Source organism: Nelumbo nucifera, chromosome 4 (assembly GCF_055504915.1).
Source record: "Nelumbo nucifera cultivar China Antique chromosome 4, China Antique-T2T, whole genome shotgun sequence".
NCBI lineage: Eukaryota > Viridiplantae > Streptophyta > Magnoliopsida > Proteales > Nelumbonaceae > Nelumbo > Nelumbo nucifera.
The window spans coordinates 48,430,538-48,437,314 of NC_142652.1; positions in this window are offsets into that span (position 1 = coordinate 48,430,538).

Sequence of the window (6,777 nt, forward strand, 5' to 3'; positions counted from 1 at the left end):
GTCTTTCGAGTTCTTGGCGACCCCGATGCCCAAGGACTTCAAGATCTCTCCCCTGGATAAGTATGACGGATCTTTTGATCCTAATGATCACGTGGATTCCTTCCAGTCCCAAATGCACCTAGCTGGGGCTGACGAGTCCTGCATGTGTGTACCTTTCTCCACCACCTTCAAGGGAGTAGCTCGGAATTGGTATTGGAACCTCGCCCTAGGATCAATCAAGAGCTGGGCACAGTTCGTGGAATTATTTACCTCGCACTTCATCACCAGCAAGAAGTGCCCGAGGTTGCAGAGGAGTCTGCTTAACGTAGTGCAAAGAGAAGGGGAGTCCATCAGAAGCTACATCAAGTGGTTCAACAACACCTGCCTACAGATCCCCGACCTAGACCCAGCGGTGAGACTCACGACAGCCAAAAGGGGCATAATTCATAGAGAGTTCAAATGACATGTGGTGGCCAACAAATCTAAAGACATCATAGAATTCCTCAAGCTCGCTGACCAGTTCATCGGAACCGAATAGGAGATGAACCCGAAGACTGACAATCCAACAGAGAAAAGAAAAGGAGATGGTGACAACATAGGTAATGACGGAAATAAAAGAAGAAAGAGTAAGTCCCCGACCAGGGGAGGAAACAAGTCTGGGAGTTGATCTCCTTCGCGATCTCGCAAGTCAGGTCAGCTCTCCAGGACCCCACCTGTTGAAAGGACGAACTACACACTCCTCAACACTAAGCGAAGAGAAATCCTGATGGCCATCAAAGACTCTTCCTTTGTCAAGTGGCCTCCTAGGGTGAGGGGAGATCCCGCCACTAGAAACAAGAATGTCTACTGTCACTTCCACAGAGACCACGGGCACAGTACAAAGAACTGTAGGAATCTTCGCGACGCGACGAGATTGAGGAGCTCATCCATCGTAAGTATATGAAAATTTTCGTACAAAGAAGAAAGAAGCCAGGCAGATCGGCAAACAGACCAACAGGAGAACCAAAGAAGGAGTGTCCCCGAATCCAGCAATAGACAGAAAGAGCAGTCGCCATGACAACTGCCCGAGGAGAGACCAATCCACGGGATAATCAATATGATTACCAGTGGGTCCACCATCGCAGGGTGCACTTAAGTAGCCGGACGAACCTCAGCCCGCGAACTAGAAAGTGAGGAGCAGAACCCGCCAAAGCAACCCCGACTTGAAGACCCGATTTACTTCACGGAGGATGATGCGCATGGGATTCAGTAACCTCACGATGACGCCCTGGTGATAAAGCTGAGGCTAAACTTCTTTGAAGTCAAGTGCATCCTGGTGGACTCAGGTAGCTCGGTGGACATATTATTCAAGGACACATTCGACAAGTTGCAGCTCCAGGAAAGCGACCTAAAGCCGATAGATACCCCCCTGGTAGGCTTCAGCGGCAAGGAGGTCAGACCTCTAGGGCAAGTCTTAGTACCCGTAGAGGTTGGAACGTGGCCGAATGTTGTGAGGTTCGAGCACACATTTCTTGTAGTCGCAACCCCCTCTCCCTATAGCGCCAAAGTAGGTCAGCCCATTATGCACGCCCTACGTGCGGTAGTATCCACCTACTACCTGGCAATGAATTTCCCTACGGACTATGGAGTAGGGGTTTTGCGAGGTGACCAACTCGAATCTCGCAAATGCTACGTAGCCGCTCTAAAGGGGAAAGCTAAACTAGCGGCTGACATCGAGCTCGAGCGACCAACGGAGTATGCTGAAGAGCGAGCTACACCAATAGAGGAGACGGTTCACATCCCGGTCTCGCCCGTTGACCCAGCTAAGACCTTCCAGATCAGCGCTTCGGTCGAGGAGCCACTTCGCTCTTATCTGGTAATCTTTTTACTTCAAAATTTAGATATATTTGCTTGGTCCGCAGCAGAAATGCCCGGAATAGACTCTAAAATTTTAACTCACAAGCTAAATACTGATCCCTTAGTCAGGCCAGTTAGACAGAAAAAGCACAACCTCGCCCCAGAATGCTGGAGCATAGTCGATGAAGAGGTTGGGAAGCTCTTAGCGGCAGACTTCATCAAGGACGTCCATTACCCGAGCTGGGTAGCTAAACTAGTTTTGGTAAAAAAGGCCAACGGTAAATGGCACTATTTCCCGCTACCCAAGATCGACCGCCTAGTGGACGCGACCTCGGGGTATGAGTTGCTGAGCTTCCTGGATGCATACTCTGGTTACAACCAGAACAGGATGGACCCCACTGATGAAGAAAAGATGACCTTTATAACTGAGCTCGGGTTGTATTGCTACAAGGTCATGCCCTTCGGATTAAAAAATGTCAGGGCAACCTTTTAAAGTTGAGTGTTAATCGGCAATAAAGTTGAGTGTTATGTAGATGACATGGTCATGAAGACCCAATTTTCAAAATTTTTGTTAAACGAAATAGCAAAGTGTTTTTGAAATTTTACGAAAGTATAATATGAAATTGAATCCTAACAAGTGTGTCTTCGGGGTCACCTCGGGTAAATTTTTGGGCTACATAGTCAACCGATGTGGCATCGAAGCCAACCCGAAAAAAATAAAGACCATCTTAGATATGAGACCACCCAACAAACTAAAAGAGGTTCAGAGGCTGAATGGCCGGATAGCCGCTCTGAGCCGTTTTATGTCCAAATCGGTGGATCGTTGACTACATTTCTTTAAAGGTATAAAAAAGAGTAAAGAGTTCGTATGGACTACAGAGTGTCAGTTTGCCTTCGACGAGCTAAAAAGATACTTAGCTAATACCTCAGTTCTAACCCGACCCGAGGAAGGGGATATTTTAAAGTTGTACCTCTCCGCGAGTGACGAGGTGGTCAGTTCGATATTGATCAAAGAGGTAGATCGGGTCCAACAACTCATTTACTATGTTAGCAAAGTTTTGCAGGATGCTAAAACAAGGTACCCGGAGATCGAGAAACTGGCATATGCACTAGTCATAGCAGCTCGCAAGCTTTGTCCATACTTCCAAGCCCACACCATCGTCATCCTCACCAACAAGCCTCTGAGATTGACGAAGTAGGCTATCGAACTCAGTGAGTACGACATCCGGTATGAACCTCGGACAGCAATTAAAGCCCAAGCCTTGGCCAATTTTGTGACAGAATGTACGTTCAGCACCACAACTCCCGAGTTGACTGAGCTTGAGCACACGGTCGAACCTTCAACCTGTGCGGCACCAATCTCGGTTAGAGCTGGTCCAACCTGGGACGAGGAGCCCTGGATCCTCTACGTTGACGGCTCGTCCAACCAACAAGGAAGCGGTGCAAGAATAATTTTGTACGGTCCAAGTGGGGTGAAGCAGGAATACGCACTTCAGTTCAAGTTCCCAGTACCGAACAACGAAGCAGAGTACGACACATTGGTTGTCGGGCTCACTCTAGCAAAGGAAGTGAAAGCTAAGCACCTTGTCCTATGCAGCGACTCTCAGCTCGTGGTCAACCAAGTCGGTGGCAAGTATGAAGCCCGCGACCCCACCATGGCTGCTTATTTGTCCAAAGTCAGGGAGGTCCTATGCGGCTTCATCTCTTACTTCATCAGACAGATCCCGAGATCTGAGAATGCTGAGGCCGATGCCTTGTCCCGATTAGCCAGCGCAAGCATTAACACCATGTGGACCGTGTACATAGAGGACTTACCTCAGCCTAGCATTCTCGGGGGGGCGGGGGGCAGGAGAGGTGGCTCCTGTAGTACAAGCAGAGCCGAGCTGGATTGATCCGCTCGTGAGTTATCTGCTTCACGGGACCCTCCCTGCAGAATGCAATGCGGCCCGAAGGGTAGAGCGCCAATCGGCTAAATACGTCATGATAGACGGATAGCTGTACAGGAGATCCTTCATGCTCCCCTACTTGCGCTGCTTGCGACCCTTAGAGGCTGAGTTCATTCTCCGCGACACCCATGAAGGCTTGTGCGGTGGACACTTGGGGGGCAGGGCTCTCGCACAGAAGGCATTACGGCGGGGCTACTACTGGCCCACGATGAAGGCAGACGCACTTGAGCTCGTCAATAAGTGTGACAAGTGTCAGAGGCACACTAACATCCACCATCAACCTGCTGCCGAACTGAAATACCTCACCAGCCCATGGCCCTTCGCACTGTGGGGAATCAACATATTTGGCCCATTCCCGCCAACGATAGGACAGAGGAAATTTCTGGTCGTGGCAGTAGACTGTTTCACAAAGTGGGTGGAAGTTGAACCTCTAACAACAATCACAACCCGCAACGTACAAAACTTCTATTGGAAGAACATAGTGTGTCGCTTCGGGCTACCTCGGGTACTCATCTCCGACAATAGGAAGCAGTTCGAGGATATAAAATTTTAAAGTTGGTGTGTTGAAATGGGAATTCAGCAAAATTTCACCTCGGTGGCACACGCCAGGCAAAAGGGCAAGCGGAAGTCACCAACAGAGCTATACTTCGTCGACTAAAAGTCCACCTAGCTCGAGCCAAAGGATTGTGGGTAGCCGCTCGGGCTTCGAGCTGAGTGACCGGCAGTTCGGCCCAGCTAGCAACCTCCTCGGCATACACCGCGCTTTTGCTCTTGAGGAAGCCATATTTCAGAGTCAGAATGCTCCGAGATGTGTCATCATTGCCTGAAGAAGTGGTAGCTGCAGGGCGGGCTCCAAAGACATCGCCTCCTCGGGTGAACGAGGTGGGGAAAGCTTCCCGGATTCCTCCTCGACCAAGTCAATCATGGGAGGTTGCTCGGTGACAAATGGCTGCTCGGGCTCTGGAACAGCAGCCGGCGGAGTCTCAATGCGAGCTCTTTTTGAAGCCCGCTTCTTCTTCTCCTTCTTCATACTCCCGAAGAGTTCAGTCACGGGGATGTCCATGATAGCTACAACCAAAGCAAACTATCAGAAACAATACCAAGATAAAACAAAGGAAATACAACAAATGGCAACCTACCAGGACTCAGACCGGCCTGCACGAGCTTCTCCTTGGTCACATAGTCCACGAACTTCAAGCCGATCTCCGCCCAAGATCGGAGCACTTCCCTTGTCTTCAAGTCCAACCTGACACCGGGGTCTTGGATGGCCGCCCTCCAATGGGTCGGGAAAGGCCACCCCTCAGTGTTGTGGACAACAAAGTAACACATTTTCCAGATCGGGACCTTGTTCGGGAACTCGTGCAAGAGTTTGTAGCCCGGACATGGTGACAGGTAGTAAGTTCGCCTGTATTTGGGCAGAACACAGGACAAGTTCTTTTTAATACAAAGAATGGAGGAGAAGATGTCAAGTTCGAGAGGAAGGTTGTAGTCGTGGAAAAGGGAGATTTCCTACTACATTGCAGATGGAGTTCGGGTACAACTGGTCTATGGTTATGTTAGAAAGCTTTATGACTTTGACTATCAAGGGGTGAAGTGGAAGACAAAGACCAGATTAAAGTCGTTCCTCGAAGATCATGATCTCATCGTGACCGTGCTCCCAAGGGAAGTTGCCTAGGGGGATACTGTAGACTAAGTTGTTTGGAAACTTATACCGGGCTACTAGGGACAGGAGCATGTTCGCCGTCATCGTTGACGGGCCAAAGTTATCTAGCAACCAACCTCAATGCAAGGTGGAAGCCAGGTCACCAGAGGCCTCTCGTTCCCCCCGGGGTGAGTCCACCTCGGGAGGACCGCGGACCACATCTTGACCCGAAGTAACCTCCTCGGTAGGACAAAGACCGGCTTGAGCCGAGGTACCCACCTCGGCTCCAGCGGATTCACCGCTCCCATCTAAAAGGCTATCGAAACTAAAGCTAGACATGGAAAGACACGGAATCGAAAAGGAGAGATAGGGAAGACTCACCAAAGAGGAACCGAACTGAAGAAAGGAAGACGACCTCGGGAAGACACCGAACTGAAGGACTTGAGTGCGACCTTAGAATGCGAATTATCAGACTTGTGGCGAAGAAAATGAGTCCCTTGCCCCCTATTTATAGCCATTGTATCCGGGAATCAACGGTCGAGATCATCACGATCCAACGACTCTTAGGAAAATCGGTTGCACAACCCCCGAGGTTGAAATCGGTTTAGCGCATGTTTTGACATCTACGAAGTTTATAAAACGGATTCACGTCCGGGTGTACACCTGACGTGACCTGGGTTGTTCCTGGTTGAGCCAAGTGGCTGAGCTAGTCCGACCAATGGTTCGCTCGTCAGACCGCTTAGACCTCGTGCCAAATCCACCTGTACTCGTCATGAACTCCCCGCACCGGGTTGAGGCCCTTGGCTCAAGGAGTGGAGGGCAATTGATGAAGGGTGATTTGGCCCCTACCTAACGAAGAGGGGACACGTGGACACAACCTGACCAAGAGATGACAGCTCAGCCTGACAAGTTTAGCTCGCAACAATTAAGCTCAGGCAGTCACCTCGGTGCAGGGCCACCTCGGCGCAAGTCTCACCTCGGTATTCAAGCCAGTTCGGAACTAAAAGACTGAAGTACCAGTTCAGAACCAACAACTCGAATCGCCACGTAACTGACTCCCGCGTAACCAACTCCAGAGGTCTCTCCAACGGATCCCGAATCTCTCGGGATCACAATGAGCTAACAAATCCCGACTTTTTCGGGATTAAGATGATGATTTATCCTAACTCTATCTGAATCGGAAGTGGAATGAGATAAGCCTTACCTGTATACTGCTCCTTCGGAAGCGGAGTGAACTCTATCTCCACACCCCAGATATCCCGGAGCTCTTTCGTGTGCCCCACGACTACTCCAGTATATAAAGGCACCAACCCCAATGGCATAAGGTATGCGTGATTTTTCTGCTCTCTAGCTCTCTAAGCTCTCAAAGCTCTT